This window comes from Miniopterus natalensis, chromosome 8 (genome assembly GCF_054644295.1).
Source record: "Miniopterus natalensis isolate mMinNat1 chromosome 8, mMinNat1.hap1, whole genome shotgun sequence".
Classification (NCBI taxonomy): domain Eukaryota; kingdom Metazoa; phylum Chordata; class Mammalia; order Chiroptera; family Miniopteridae; genus Miniopterus; species Miniopterus natalensis.
The window spans coordinates 82,288,840-82,304,001 of record NC_142088.1 but is presented as its reverse complement, the minus strand read 5'-3'; the positions used below and the strand labels follow the sequence as shown (position 1 = coordinate 82,304,001).

The 15,162-nt window shown below is 43.2% G+C and overlaps 1 protein-coding gene and 1 pseudogene across 1 annotated transcript in view; one reads left to right on the top strand and one right to left on the bottom strand.

Moving 5' to 3' along the window:
• Positions 1–678: 678 nt before the first annotated feature.
• The window catches only part of WDR33 (WD repeat domain 33), a 102,175-nt gene continuing 87,691 nt past the window's right edge, over positions 679–15,162 (top strand). The window contains exon 1 of the mRNA XM_016201703.2: positions 679–827. The gene's annotated coding sequence lies outside the window, so the exon portion shown is untranslated. The remainder of the gene's footprint in view (positions 828–15,162) is intronic.
• On the bottom strand, positions 11,412–12,287 carry LOC107528564 (spermidine synthase pseudogene; annotated as a pseudogene).

Sequence of the window (15,162 nt, the reverse complement as noted above, 5' to 3'; positions counted from 1 at the left end):
CCACCCTGGAGGCCCCTTCCCGGCAACTGCGCGCTGGACCCAGGTGCTTTAAGTTTCTGGTAGGAGCCACCATTTCAGATGAACGCAGACTGTGCAAGGTCAAGTGCCTTGTCCACAACTTGACTCTCCAGCATGGTTGTCCACATAACCTAATACGGAACAAAATTACTAAAAAAACATTATTTCAGACCAAAAACCTCTTCATATATATTGATTTCAGAGAGGGGGGAAGGGAGAGGAAGAAGGAGAAACATTAACGAAGAGCGAGTGACCCATCCACCGCCCCCCACGCCCCGCCCTGGGGACCCAGCCGCAACCGGGGCAACCGGGCACGTGACCCGGGGCCCAGCCGCGAGTCCCCGGACCGCAGGGCAACGCTCCACCGCTGAGCCACGCCCGCCGGGCCAGAACAAAGTTCTCATTCAAATTTTGGAGAACGGCACTTTCGACAGCAAGGCTGGCCCACGCGCGGAGATAGCCAGCAGGGCCAGACCGGGGCCCCCCGCCCCCCGGCGAGCCCGCCCCCCCGCCGGAACAAAGGGAGCGCTCCACGGGCCGCGCGGGCCGGCCAGGCCCCGCCTCGCCTCCGCACATGCGCAGGTCCAGGCCTAGAGCCTGGGGCCCAGGCGCGCGTGACGTAAGCCGTACGCCGGTGCGTGCTGACGCTCGGCGTGCGCTTGGTGGCTAATCCGGGGAGATGGCGGCTGCTCTTCTGGAGGAGAGGGATTGAGAGGGGTGGAGAGAGGAGGCCGGCAGGAGAGACCTTCCCCGCGGTGAGCAGGCCACCTTGGCTCGCCATTCGTCAAGGGCTCTGCTCTGCGCCGAAGGTGAGTGCGGGGCAGCGCGGGACAGCTCGCCGCAGCTGGCGGGGGCCTTTCCGCCATTTTCAGGCTCGGCCGTTGCGTGCTCTGGGGGGGCCTGGAGGGGCGCTTGGGGACATGTTGGAAGCGCGGGGAAGCGTCGGCCGGCAGGTCGGAGCCGTAGGGGAGGTGGCTGGAGGCTGGAGGCCGCCCGGGAAGGAAAGGCACGGTGGGAGGAAGGCCCGGGTGGGGACGGTGGCGACCCGACACCGGCGGAGGGTGGGCCCCGGTGAGACGCGGGGCCTGGAGGAGGGAGGCGCGAGAAACTGAGGTTGGGGGCGGAGTGGAAGGGGTTGGGCCGAGAGTTGAACGGAGTGTGGCTTTGAGTGGTTGGTTTAAGGGGTCACGGGAAGTTAATGCGAAACCTGTAAAAGCGGAAGGTTTAGCCTCGATATTATCGTGGCTTGTAATTAGTGTTTTTAACAGGAATAAGGTAGACTGACAGGCCAAAAGCCTGCTCCTTCGGAATAGTTACATTCCTATTTTGTTTGCTTTAAATCATGCTCCCTACAAGAGGCCCTTTATAACTCCCTCCATATCTCCGATTTTAAGTTGCCTTCTGGCAGCTAGATAATTTAGGCTCTTAGAAAGCATTCTTTAACAAAAGAAAAAAAGGAAAAAATGTTGATAATTGGTTGTAGCTCTTGTGGTTAGTGGCCCATCCGGAGAAAGGAGGTGGCGGCGAGTGGATAGGGAATTCCGTAGTTGGGTCTGTGTAAATCAAATTAGGAAAGTACGGATTACTTGAAGAAAGCCTGGCAAGAATATTTTGAAGTAATTTCTGCACAGATGACATTAAGTTAACTGTTGAGGAACTTTGGAAGACATTTGAGCCTGAACAGAATGCCTGTGTTAGAAGGAACACCTCTTGGGAGCGCTGTGTTGACTGAAGTACACTAGTGCACGCTGTCCTTTTTGCCTGTTAACGTGCAGTGGTAGATCTGTTTAATTCAAACAAAACTCGTAGTTGAAAGGAAACATGTTACTTGTTCCCCTGGCAGCATTTTCCCCCTACTTTAAATTGCACTTAACATAGATCTTTTATTACCATACTTTCACACTTTTAAAAAAAACCCACGTTTATTGATTTCAGAGAGGGAGAGGGGGAGAGAAATAGAAATATCACTGATGAAGTCTTTGATCGGCTGCCTCCTGCACGCCCCCTGCTGGGGATGGAGCCTGCAGCCCGGGCATGTGCCCTGACTGGAAACCTAACCTCGATCTCCTGGCTCGCAGGTTGATGCTCAACCACTGAGCCCCGCAGGCTGGGCTACTTTCGCATTTTTTAATTGGTCTCCTTGCCTAGAAGAAGATAAAAGTGCTGTGTGGATTTGAGTTTTGCTGAGGCTTGACGTTTCGTATTCTGCCAATTTTCCTGAAAAATTTATCTTTCTATACTCGTGGGAAGGGTTTTGGTAGAAAGGTGGCCTTATGTCACAGTGCTTTAGGAAAAAAATAAATTCTTATTTATGAAGGTGATGACTTATCTTGCATTTTTTGGTTGGTGAAAAATATTGAAAGGACAGATTTTGCCATCACAATTTTAACTTAACCTAAGGCTTTAATTACACTTTTAATAATGACTTCATGTGCTTTTTTGAACTCTTCTTCCTAAGTATTAAGACCATATTTTTCGTTTTCGTATTATTTTGAGAAAAACATGTTATCTGTTGCTGAAATTTGAAATGTCTCATATTTCAGAATAAGAAAATAAGGTTACAGTAAAGCTTTATAACTACAACAAATACATTGACAAAGATATTAGTGAAAATCATTCACTTATGAAGGTATTTACATAATTCCTGTGAGGTTGCTTAGGAAAAAATTAAGACTTTTATAAGTGTTTTCAGATAAAGTAGTGTTAATTAGTTTGCAAATCTTTGCTGTCAAAAATATTCATTCATTCATTCATTCACTCATTCTCTTTAAACATATCTTTATTGATTCCAGAGAGAGGAAGGGAGAGGGAGAGTGATAGAAACATCAATGAGGAGAGTCATTGATTGGCTGCCTCCTGCACGCCCCCGACTGGGGATCGAACCCGAAACCCGGGCATGTGCCCTGACCGGTAATCGAACCCCGATCACCTGGATTCTAGGTCAACACTCAACCGCTGAGCCACGCCCGGCTGGGCTCAAAATATTTATTAAATGCCAAAAAATTACCAGTAGTTACCCTGGCCACCGTTGTTCAGTGTTTAGAGCATTGGCAGGCCCACCAAAGGGCGGAGGGTTTGATTCCTGGTCAAGGGCAAGTGCGTGGGTTGCAGGTTCGCTCCCAGTACCGGTGGAGGTGCTAGTGGGAGGTAACCAATTGATGTGTCTCTCTCACATCCATATTTCTCTCTCTCCCTCTCCCCTTCTCCCTTTCACTCTCTCTCTAAAAATCAATGGAAAAAATATCCTCAAGTGAATATTAACAACAACAACAAAAATTACCAGTTGTTGTTTAAGTATTCCAGATTTGTTGTTTAAGATTCCAAATTGCCCTACTTTTCTGCCAAATGTTATTCCAGGATTTTATTTGTGTCGAAACTTGCTGATAAGACATGTTAATTTTTTTCCCCCAATGGGGAAAGTTTCTCTGTTGCTGTAATGTGTTGTGTGACAAGTAAGTCAACTGACAATAAATTTTACGAAAAAGTATTTTGTCTTTTGTCTTTGGCAGAGCTACAGGTTGAAAACTTTGCTAATTGAACACATTTTCTCTTTGGTAACATTTCTCTCCTCATTGCAAAAAATTGACACTAGTCCTAGATACAGGAAATTTTATGCGTTTAAGAAAAACCATACCCATAATACTCTCATCTTTTCTGGGCCTTGAACATTTTATTATCTTCTGGTAGAGTGACTAACTTCATAATGTTTGTATTGTACCTTATATTCATAATTTGAGTGCCTATAAATTCTCAGAGCTTGGTAGTATTGGAAAGGACATAGGTTTCAGTAGGAGACATACGTAGATTTGAATGCCAGGCTCACCAGTAACTAGCTTTCTTATACTGGGTCAGTTAATTAAACTTCTCAGCTTCAGTTTCCTTTCATATAAAACTGTTAATTATTATACTTATCTCAAAAGTGAAAGGAAGTGTCTAATATATAGTAAGTGTTCAGAAATTTTGATATTTTTTCTGTTAGTGATTTGAATTTAATTGGTGACATCACTTTTAGATTTTTAAATTGTGGTATAATTGACATAACATTTTACTAGTTTTAGGTGTACAGCATAATTTTTTTGTTCTCCATATACATTTTTAATATATTTTTATTTTTCAATTACAGTTGATTCAGAATTTTATATTTTAGGTTTACAACCCAGTGATGAAGCATTAATGTAACTTCTCAAGTCATTACTCTGATAAATCTAGTACCCATCTGACATCATACATGGTTATAACAATATAATTGACTATTTCCCTATGCTGTACTTTAAATTTAAATCCCCATGACTATTCCGTAACTAACAATTTATACTTCTTAATCCCTTCACCTTTTTCACCCATCCCTGTAAACCTCCCTCCTGCCTGGCAACTATTAAAATGTTCTCTGTATCTGAGTCTGTTTGTGGTTGCTTCATTTATTTTTTTTCTTTAGATTCCACATTTAAGTGAAATCACATGGCATTTGTCTTCCTCTCTCTGACTTATTTCACTCAGCACAGTATCCTCTAGGCCCATCCATGTTGCAGATGATGATATTTTGTTCTTTTTTATGACTGAGTCATACTCCACTGTATATATGCCCCACTTCTTTATCCACTCATCTATTGATGGACACTTACATTGCTTCCATATCTTGCATATTGTAAATAATGCTACAGTGTACATAGGGATTTAGTACTAAGTTTTGGGTTTTTCAGATAAATACCAAGAAGTGGAATTGCTGGGTCCTTCCTTGTCTCTTGTTAAAGCCTCTGTTTAAAGTTTATTGTGTCTGGTATAAGTGTTGCTACCCCAGCGTTTTTGTTTGTTCCATTTCTATGAAATATCTTTTTCTATCCCTTTACTTTCAGTCTGTGTTTCTCTTTTGATCTAAAGGGATTTTTTTTTAATATGTCTTTATTGATTTCAGAGAGAGGAAGAGAGAAAGAAACATCAATGATGAGAGAGTCATTGATGGACTGCCTCCTGCATGCCTCCTATTGGGGATCAAGCCCAAAACTCAGGCATGTGCCGTGATTGGGAATTGAACCTCAATATCCTGGATCGTAGATTGATGCTCAATCGCTGAGCCATGCTGACTGGACTAGGGAATTTCTAGTAGACAGCATATGTAAGGGTCTTGTTTTATTATCCACTCAGCCACCGTAAGTCTTTTGATTGCAGCATTTAATCCATTTACATTTAAAATAATTGTTGATAGATATATATTTATTGCCATTTCATTCCTATTTTTGATCTTTTAAAAAATTTAATTTTTATTTACTTTAAATTTATTTTATTGTTGAAAGCATTTCAGATGTCCTACATTTCACCCCTTTTGTCCCCCTCTACCACCCTCCACCCATATCCCACCCCATACCAGGCCTTTACCTGTCTATTGTCTGTTCATGGGCTATGAATAATTTGTACTTTAAATTCCTTCACCTTTTTCACTCATCCCTGCAACCTGCCTCCCATCTGGCAACCATCAAAATGTTCTCAGTTATGTATGAGTCTGTTTCTGTTCTGCTTTCTTTTATTTTCATTTTTAGATTCAATTGTTGATAGATATGTATTTATTGCCATTTTATTGTTTCTGTTCTTGATCTTTTTCTTTCTTTTTTCTTCTTCAAGAAGACCCTTTAACATTTCCTGTAATACTTGTTTGGTGGTTATGAACTCCTTTAGCTTTTTCTTGCTTGGGAATCTGTTTATTTGACCTTCAATTCTAAATGATAGCCTTGCTGGGTAATTTTGGTTGTAGGTCATGGCTTTTCATTACTTTGAGTATTTTGTGCCCATGCCCATCCCTTCTGGCCTGCAGAGTTTCTGTTGAGCAATCAGCTGACAGTCGTATGGGTGCTTTCTTGTAGGTAACTAACTGCTTTTTCTTGCTGCTTTTAAGATTCTCTCTTTGTCTTTAACCTTTGGCATTTTAGTTATGATGTGTGTGGGTGTGAACCTCTTTGGGTTCATTTTGTTTGAGACTCTCTGCGCTTCCTGGACTTGTAAGTTTATTTTCACCAGGTTAGGGAAGTTTTCTGTTGTCTTTTCAAATTGGTTTTCAATTTCTTGCTCTTTTTCTTCTCCTTCTGAGAGCCACATGATGAGAATGTTGGTATGCTTGAAGTTGTTTCAGAGGCTCCTTAAACTATCCTCATTTTTGGGTGGGATTCTTTACTTATGTTTCCTTTTCTGATTGTTTTCTGCTCCCTTATCTCCCAAATCACTGATTTCATACTCTGCTTCATTTACTGTTGATTTTCTGTAATGTACTCTTCATTTCAGTTATCATAGTCTTCATTTCTGATTGGTTCTTTTTTGTTTTCTATCTCTATTTTTTCTGTTTATGTCTCTTTATTGAAGTTCTTACTGAGATCATTGAGTATCCTTATAACCAGTGTTTTGAACTCTGCATCTGGTATTTTTTCTGTTTCCATTTAGTCAATCTTTTTTTTTATTCTAAATTTATGTTCTGTTCTTTGATTTGGAACTTGTTTCTTTGTTGTCTCATTTTGGCTGCCTCCCTTTGTTTATTTTATGTATCATGCAGCACCGCTACGTCTCCCAGTGTTGGTAGAGTGATCTCATGTAGTAGGTGTTCTATAGAGCCCAGTGGCACAGCATCGCCTCCCCAGTCACCTGATCTGGGTGCTCCAGGTGCGCCCATCTGTTGTAGTTGAGTCTTGATTACTGTCAGGACATCACTGGGAGAGATTTACCTCTCAGTCCGATTGGCTGCAAGGAATGACGGTGACGACAGGGGAGGAGCTGTCATACCCCACAGAGCAAGACTCACTTCAGCAGGGTTCTGGTTCCCAGTAATTCTGCCCTTTGAGTATGTCTCTGGTGGAGGTGGTTAGGCGGTTGGGTAGTGCTCAGGTGTAGTCTGAAGCTGGCCACTTGCTATGCTAGCTCTAGGCCTCTTGCGAGTTGCAGGTCAAGATCAGCTGACACTTGTTTCCTGTCAGTGGCCACCCAGCATAAGCTACAAAGCAATATGCAGATAGCTGCTACTTGTGCTGGGCTTGGTGGTGCCCAGGAGAGGCCAGTCTGCAAACCAAGGCAAGCTACCCCTAGTGCCTGGCCTAGGGCCACTTATCAAGAGGTATGGGGCATACCAAAACCAGATGCTGCTTGATTGGAGTTTGTGAACCTTTGAGAGATTTGAGGAAAGCCCGAAACAAGAACCAGCACAGGCTGTTTGTATCGAAAAGCCACTGGAAATGGTTTGTGTGGTCTCCTAGTTGGGTGAGGCAGCATCTCAGAATCACCAGGGCTGGACAAACAGACTCTGTAAATGACAGTGATGAAGGCAGAAAAGGAGACCCAGCATGGAAGCTGAATGACCTCATTTTGCATTTTGCATGTTGCCAAAGCTGATAGAGTAGAGGATTTTCAAGACAGATCAATATCCAAAGACGACTGACTGTTGAAACAAACAGTACAGCACAATAGCGGATTAGAAGTACAATGCCAAGAATAGTTACCATGGAATGGTTGGAGGCAGAAGACCAACCGGATTGAAGATCCAATTATTTTTAAAAATATATGTCTTTATTGATTTCAGAGAAAGGAAGAATGGGGTTGAGAGAGAGAGACATTAGTGATGAGATAGTCATTGTTTGGCTTCCTCCTTTGCACCCTTTATTAGGGATCGAGCCTGCAACCCAGGCATGTGCCCTGACTGGGAAACGAACCGTGATCTGGATCATAGGTTGATGTGCAGCCACTGAGTCATGCCAGCCTAGTGAAGTTCCAATTCTTTTGCTTTGGGTACCCCTTGCACCACTACTGCTTATAGTATAGGTTTTTACAAACATTCTTTGCTGAAACAAATTTTAGTCAGAGCCATCTTCTCCTCAGCACATTTGGGCACTTCGTTGTAAAAATCCAGTTTTAGCAAGAACCCTGCTAAAGCAGTTTAACCTGAACCCCCACTCTCAAGATCTGATCAGGCTCCTCATCCTTCAGATCCCACAAATAAAAAGTCTGATCACCCTGACGTGTTTTCAGCAAAATTGTGTTAGGTCAGTTTAGCCATAACTCCCCTTAGGAGACTAAGATGTTTCCTCTTAGTAATTTTTATTCACTGTCTCCTATCCTTTTCTTTAGCTATAAAGTCCCACTTGCTCATGCTGTATTCAGAGTTGAACCCTGTCTCTGGCTCCCACTGTGAAATCCATTCATAGGGTCTCTAGATCTATTGCGATGGTCCAGAATAAGGTCTTCTTACCATCTCTAATAAGGGTCATTAAATACTTTATTTTTTAACAGTTGTCCATGATTATCAGAAATTTTCATGATCGTTTTATTTCTTCTCTATATATACCAGTGTTGTAACAAGAATGTAATGATAAGAACATTAGTATGATAAAAATATTTCTGTAGACTTGACCACACAGTCATTGTGCAAATAAGGAAACTGTGTCCCGTGTAAATGCAAGCATTTGCTCCAGGATCATATGGTTACAGACCAGCAAGGTCTAAGCTTTTTTCTCTCATGGAACTTTGATGACCAGCAGGTTCTCCCTTCCCCATTAATGGCATGGCCCCTTAGTAACCCCATGGGTACTTAAGATAATTACTTTCTTTTCACATCTTAGCAGCAGCTTTTTTTCTTTTTTTAATTTAATTTATTGGGGTGACAGTGGTTTATATGAACCTCCAGGTTTCAGGTGTGGATTTCTTGTTACAAGATCTCTATATTGCTTTGTGTCCACCACCTAAAGTCACATCTTCTCTGGTCTCATCAGCTTTTACTGACTTCTTCACAATGTTAAAATCTGGAATGTGACTATACACAGAATCAAGTCACAAATAAAGAGAAAACCTTTCGGTGAGATTTTGTGAGTATCATTACAGTGTTTCCACAAAATGTTCTTCACATTGCGAAGTCTCTATTGCAGCTCCTACCCTACTGTGAATATTTGGTGCCATCAACAAAAAAGACAGGAGTGAGGAATTTCAAGACTTCATTTCAGTGGGTTTCAGTCAAGATGGTGGTGCAGGTAAATGTGGTACTTGAATTCTCTCAGAATCACATCAAAATTACAATTAAATTACAGAACAAGCATCATTTATTACTAAGGATATATAGACGAAGCAACATTGAGACTGGTAGGAGGGGCAGAGATGTGGAAAGGGCTGGTCCCACACCTAGGTGTAGTGGGTAAATATCAGAAGGAATAACTCAGCTGTGGTGGTCTACCTGAGGAGCTAGAGGTCCCAGGCCCATACCAGGCTCCCCAGCCCAGGGTTCCAGTGCCCCAAAGAGACGTTCTCATAACTTCAGGCTGTAAAAACCAGTGAGGACTATGGCTGAGTGAGAACTAAACAAAAGGCAGCCAGAGAAAAGCAGTTATCTAAAAGTAGCTCTCATAATTCTGTCAGCTGGTTTCTCAACTTTGCAGGCCATAATGGATTGGCGAGAAATATTCAACCTGATGAAAAGCAAGGACTTGCAACCAAGATTCTCTACCTAGCTATAATTTTGAATCAAAAAACAGATAGCTTCCCAGACAAAAGAAAGCTAAAGGAGCTCATTACCACCAAACCAGTATTCTAAGAAATGTTAAAGGGCCTTTATTTAGAAGAAGGAAAAAAAGAGGTATAAAGTATGAATAATAGCCTAGCTGGCGTGGCTCAACGGTTCAGCATTGACCTATGATCCAGGAGATAGAGTTTCGATTCTCGATCTGGGCACATGCCTGGTTTGCAGGCTCAATCCCTAGTAGGGGGCGTGCAGTAGGCAGCTGACCAGTGACTCATTTAAGAGAGACATGAGTAGAAAAATGGTAATAAATATGTATCAAATTACTTTTTTAAAAAATTCTCACCTGAGGATATTTTTTCCATTGCTTTTCAGAGAGAGTGGAAAGGGGAGAGAGGCAAAGATAGAAACATCTGTGTGTAAGAGACACATCAATTGGTTGTCTCCCTCGTGCCCCTACTGGGGCTGAGGGTTGAGCCTGCCACCGAGGTATGTGCCTTTGGTCCGAATCAAACCTGGGACTCTTCAGTCTGCATGCTGACACTCTAACTGCTGAGTCAGACTGCCTAGCACTCAAATTACTTTAAAGCAAATGGATTAAGTTGTTTAATCAAAAGACATGAATGGATAACAAAACAAGACCCTTACATATGCTGCCTACAAGAGACTCACATCAGATTGAAAGACACATACATACTGATGGTAAAGGGTTGGAAAAAGGTATTTCATGGAAGATGAAACAGAACCGCTGGGGTATCAATACTTACACCAAGTTAAATAAGATAAAGTGGAGGATTTTATTGAGAGACAAAAGAAGTACCTAGCAGTTCCACTTCTGGGTATCTATCTGAAAAAACTCAAAACACTAAGTTGAAAAGATAGGTGCATCCCTATGTGCACTGCAGCATGTTATAAAAGGCGAGATTTGGAAGCAGCGTAAATGTCCATGAATAAATGAACGGGTAATGGAGTGGTACATAGCCCTGTCTCGTGTGGCTCAATTGGTTGGGTATTGTCTGTTGCACCAAATGGTTGCTGGTTTGATTTTTGGTCAGGGCACATGCCCAGGTTGTTGGCTCAATCCCTGGTAGGGGGTGTGCAGGAGACAGCCGATTGATGTTTCACTCACTTCGATGTTTTCTCTCCCTTCCCTTCTCTAAAAATCAATAAAGAATCTTTAAAAAAAAAGAAGTTGTGCATATATACAATGGAGTATGACTCAGCCATAAAAAAGAATGAAATCTTGCCATCTGCAACAACATGGATGGACCTAGTGGATACTGTGCTGAGTGAAATAAGTCAGACAGAGAAAGACAAATGCCATGTGATTTCACTTAAATGTGGAATCTAAAAAAATAAATGAATAAGCAGACCAGAAACAGTCTCATAGGTAAGAGAACACTTTGTTGATTGCCATATAGCAGGGGGGTTAGAAGAATGGGTGAAGAAGGTGAAGGGATTAAGAAGTATAAATTGTTAGTTATGGAACAGTCATGGGGATGTAAAGTACAGCATAGGAATATAGTCAATAATATTGTTAAAACTATATGTGGTGTCAGATGGGTACTAGATTTATTGGGATGATCACTTTGTAAGTTATATAAATGTCTAATCATATTGTACAGCTGAAACTAACATGTAATTCTATATCAACTGTAATTGAAAAACAAAATTTTTAATTTTTTAAATAAATACATGTATTTGAGTGATGGGTGACAGAGGGCAGAGATGGTACTGTACACTGCTGGTATAGGCTCAGAGGCTGAATACCACAGTGAGAGAAAGACAATCAGGCCAGCAGGGCAGACTGGGCAGCATTCTGCGCCTGTAACACTTGGTTAGTGGGTGTGTTGGCAGGTGTCTTGTCCAGGGCTCCCTGGCTTGAGGTACTGGGCAATGTAGGCAATGGCACCTGGGCTTAGCTCACATAATTCAAGGCCTGGCAGGCACACTCAGGCAGGATGAAGACTGCTGGGTGCAGGTCAGAGTTATGGTATCACAGCTGCATTTGTTGACCTACTACGGCAGCTGCTGCAGGGCTCCTGTAAGTTAGTGCTTGTGTTTTTGCTACACAGTGTGAAGCTGATCTGGTCGCTGGGGTAGGTGGGGATAGCCTACAACCAGACGAGCAACCTGAAGTGCTGCATGTCCTTGATGAAGTCCAGGTACAGCCACTGGTGCACTGCTTGGCGCTTGAGGATTCTGTCCTCCTTGTGGGTCGTCTTCATGAGCTATTAAGAAGACTTTGAACAGGCTCTTAGCAGGGCCCACAGGGTCTGAGAAGTCAGTGATGATATGTCCACTGAACATCTTGGTTCTGTTTCATGAGGTCAAAACCATCGCCTACATGGAGGGTCAGCTTTGAGCTGGAGTACCCAATGGCCATGCCTCCCATGAACTTCTTAGAGACTTGAATGACATCCTTGTGAATCTTGCACTGGACCACATACTCCACAGAGGAATGCTTTACCACCTCCCGCAGGTCATCCCTGTCCCCACTCCTCATGATCGGCACTTTGTGTGGGTTGGGCTGGCTGCAGAGCGGCAGGAAGGCAATCATCTCTTGGTAGGAGATCTTGTCCCTTTCCCTGCGCTGGGAACATCCTGTCCAGCACCAGCTCGTTGCCACAGCTCTTACTGCGGGAGACAAGAATATCCTGGTACCATGGGTGCTGATGGTGTAGCAGCTGCTCCACCTGTGGCCACAGGGCCTGGCCCAGCCACAGGCAGCGCATCTCGCAAAACCAACCTTTATTATGGTAGCGGGGCCAGAGGTAGCCGAGACAGGATCCATGGCTGATGAAACGAGGCATGGATCCAGGACTGCAAGCTGGGGGGAAGCCACTGAACAAATGAGACCAGATCCTTCCCACCACCCAGTCACTTAACCTGCCCAGAGGAGTAAAAAAATATAAAATTATTGTAAAAAAAAAAAAAGGGTATAACATAAATCTAAATAAAGTGAGCTGGCCATAGCTGGTTTCGTGCAGTGGGTACAGCTTTGGCTCACTGATTAGAGGGTCCTGCGTTTGATTCCAGCCAAAGGCATATACTTTGGTTGCAGGCTTTGCCCTTACTGTGTGGGAGGCAGCCAGTAGATGTCTCTGTCACATTGATGTTTCTCTTTCTGAAAGCAATGTAAAAAATATTCTAGGGTGAGCATTAAAAAAAATAAGAATAAAAAAAAGCTGGCTCAGCCAGTTGTGGCTCAGTGGTTGAGCATTGACCTAGGATCCAGGAGACTGTGGTTTGATTCCTGGTAATGCCCGGGTTGTGGGCTCAATCCACAGCAGGGAGTGTGCAGGAGGCAGCTGATCAATGATGACTCTTTCATCATCGATATTTCTCTCCCTCTCCCTTCCTCTCTCTGAAATCATTAAAGGTATATTAAAATAAAAAAAGCTGAATGAAACTGAAAAATTCTTCATTGCCCCCTGTGTAATCTTGAAATTATAGAATCGACTTTTTTTTTTAATGCTTACCCGAGAATATTTTTTCCATTCCTTTTTCAAAGAGAGTGGAAGGGGTGAGAGAGAGACAGAGAAACATTGATGTGAGAGAGGCACATTGGTTGTTTGCCTCCTGCAAACACCAGGGCCGGGGATCAAGCCTGCAACCAGGGTTTGTGCCCTTGGCTGGAATTGAACCCAGAGCTCTTTAGTCCAGGGGCTGATGCTCTAATCACTGAACCAAACTGACTACAGTTTCTTGAGATCACTAAATCTAGATCCCTTAGTTTGAATTTAAGGTAACAGGATTGAGGAGATTAAACTAGTTCATGGTTACGTAGTTCTGGCAGAATCCAGGTCACCTGATACCAGTTTAATGTTCTTTATAAAATGAAAAAAATTTTGTTCGTAGTCACACAGTTATTGCAAAATCCAGGTCACTTGCATACCAGTTTAGTATTTGTTATTTAAAAACAAACAAAACCAAGGGAAAAAATCAGGAAATTCCAAGATGGTGGCAGCTTAAGTGGAAGCCACACTGACACTCTCCCAGTACCAAAGTGGAATTACAACTAAAATGCAGAAAAAACATCCTGAATAATCAACTGAAGACTAGCTTGAGAGCACCCTCATAATCAGGGAAGAAAAGTGGAGACCACATAGAGACTGGTAGGAAGTGTGGAGGCGTGCAAGGGCTGGCTGGGCTCCCACAGGCAGCAGCTTAAAGTCTGCAGGGCTATCTTAGCTGTGGGGGATTCCCACTGAGGACTCTGGGGCCTAACCTCCAAGCCGGGCTCCCCAGCCCAGAGAACCAGAACTGAGAAAGGTGCCCACATAACATCTGGCTGTGAAAAGCAGCTGGATTTCTGTCTGCCAGAGAGAGATGGCTGGAAATGCGGGCGCCCTCTTAAAAGGCCAGTGCACAAAGTTTCATGTGCAGCCACTCACCTTGGGCTCCTGCAGAGGGAGTGCAGAATGGACTAGAGTTGTCTGAGGAGAATCCAGGGTTGGTGGCTCTGGGGATAGAGCTTAGATTTCTGTACTGAGTCGTTCCCCCATAGGACAACTTTCTCATCCAGGAAGCTTTTGCCTGAGGGGGAAGCAAATGCCCCACCCATTGGAAAACCTCTCACCCCACCCTGTGGAGTTTAAGCCTTGCTGTGGTCTACAGCCTGAGGCTCATTAAGTGACGGAGAATAACAACCTGCAAGCGAATGTGGACCTCGGCATGCTTTGAATCTTTCCTTAATCTGCTTCTGTACCTTAGGCTTGGAGAAGCAGACCTTGGTGTACATGTTAGTCCTTTCCAAACACCCACACCCCCAGCAGAGGGAGCCACAAGCAGTTTATTGCTGAAAGATCCAAACAGGGTACTCAGGGCCAGTTACAAACAGCATCTGACATTATCCTGCACCTGAGACCCTCCAAAAAGAGTGGGAGTTGTAGCAGACCTACCTAATACATAGAAACAAATCCAAACAGGCAGCCAATTGGGGAGACAAAAACCAAGCCCCAAATGATAGAACAAGAGAATTCTCCAGAAGAAGAGCTAAATGAAATGGAGATAAGAAATTTATCAGATACAGCCTGGCTGGGCGTGGCTCAGCAGTTAAAGCATCCACCTAGGATCCAGGCGATCAGGGTTCGATTCCCGGTCAGGGCACATGCCCAGGTTGCGGGCTGCAGCCGATCAATGACTCTCTCATCATTGATGTTTCTCTCTCTCTCCCTCTACTTTCCTCTCTCTGGAATCAATAAAGATATATTTAAAAAAAAAAAAGATTTATCAGATACAGAGGAATGATTTGTAAGGGTGCTCAATAGCATGAGAAAAGATATGGAAACTATGAAGGAATTTAAAATGACATAGCAGTAATAAAGAATACATTGGAAGTAATAAACAGATTAGGGGAAGCTGAGGATCAGGTCAGCGAATTAGAAGACAGGGTAGGAAAAATAATCAGAGAACCAAAAAGAAAAAACAATTAAAAAACAGGACAGTTTAAGGGAGTTGTGGGTCAACATGAAACATAACATTCACATCATAGGAGTGCCAGAGGAGGTCGAAAGAAAGCAAGGAGCAGAGAACCTGTCTAAAGAAATAATGGCAGAAAACTTCTCTAACCTGGTGAAGGAAAAAGACACAAGTTCAGGAGGCACAGAGTCCCAAGCAAGAAGAATCCAAAGAGGCCCACACCCAGACACATCATAATTAAAATG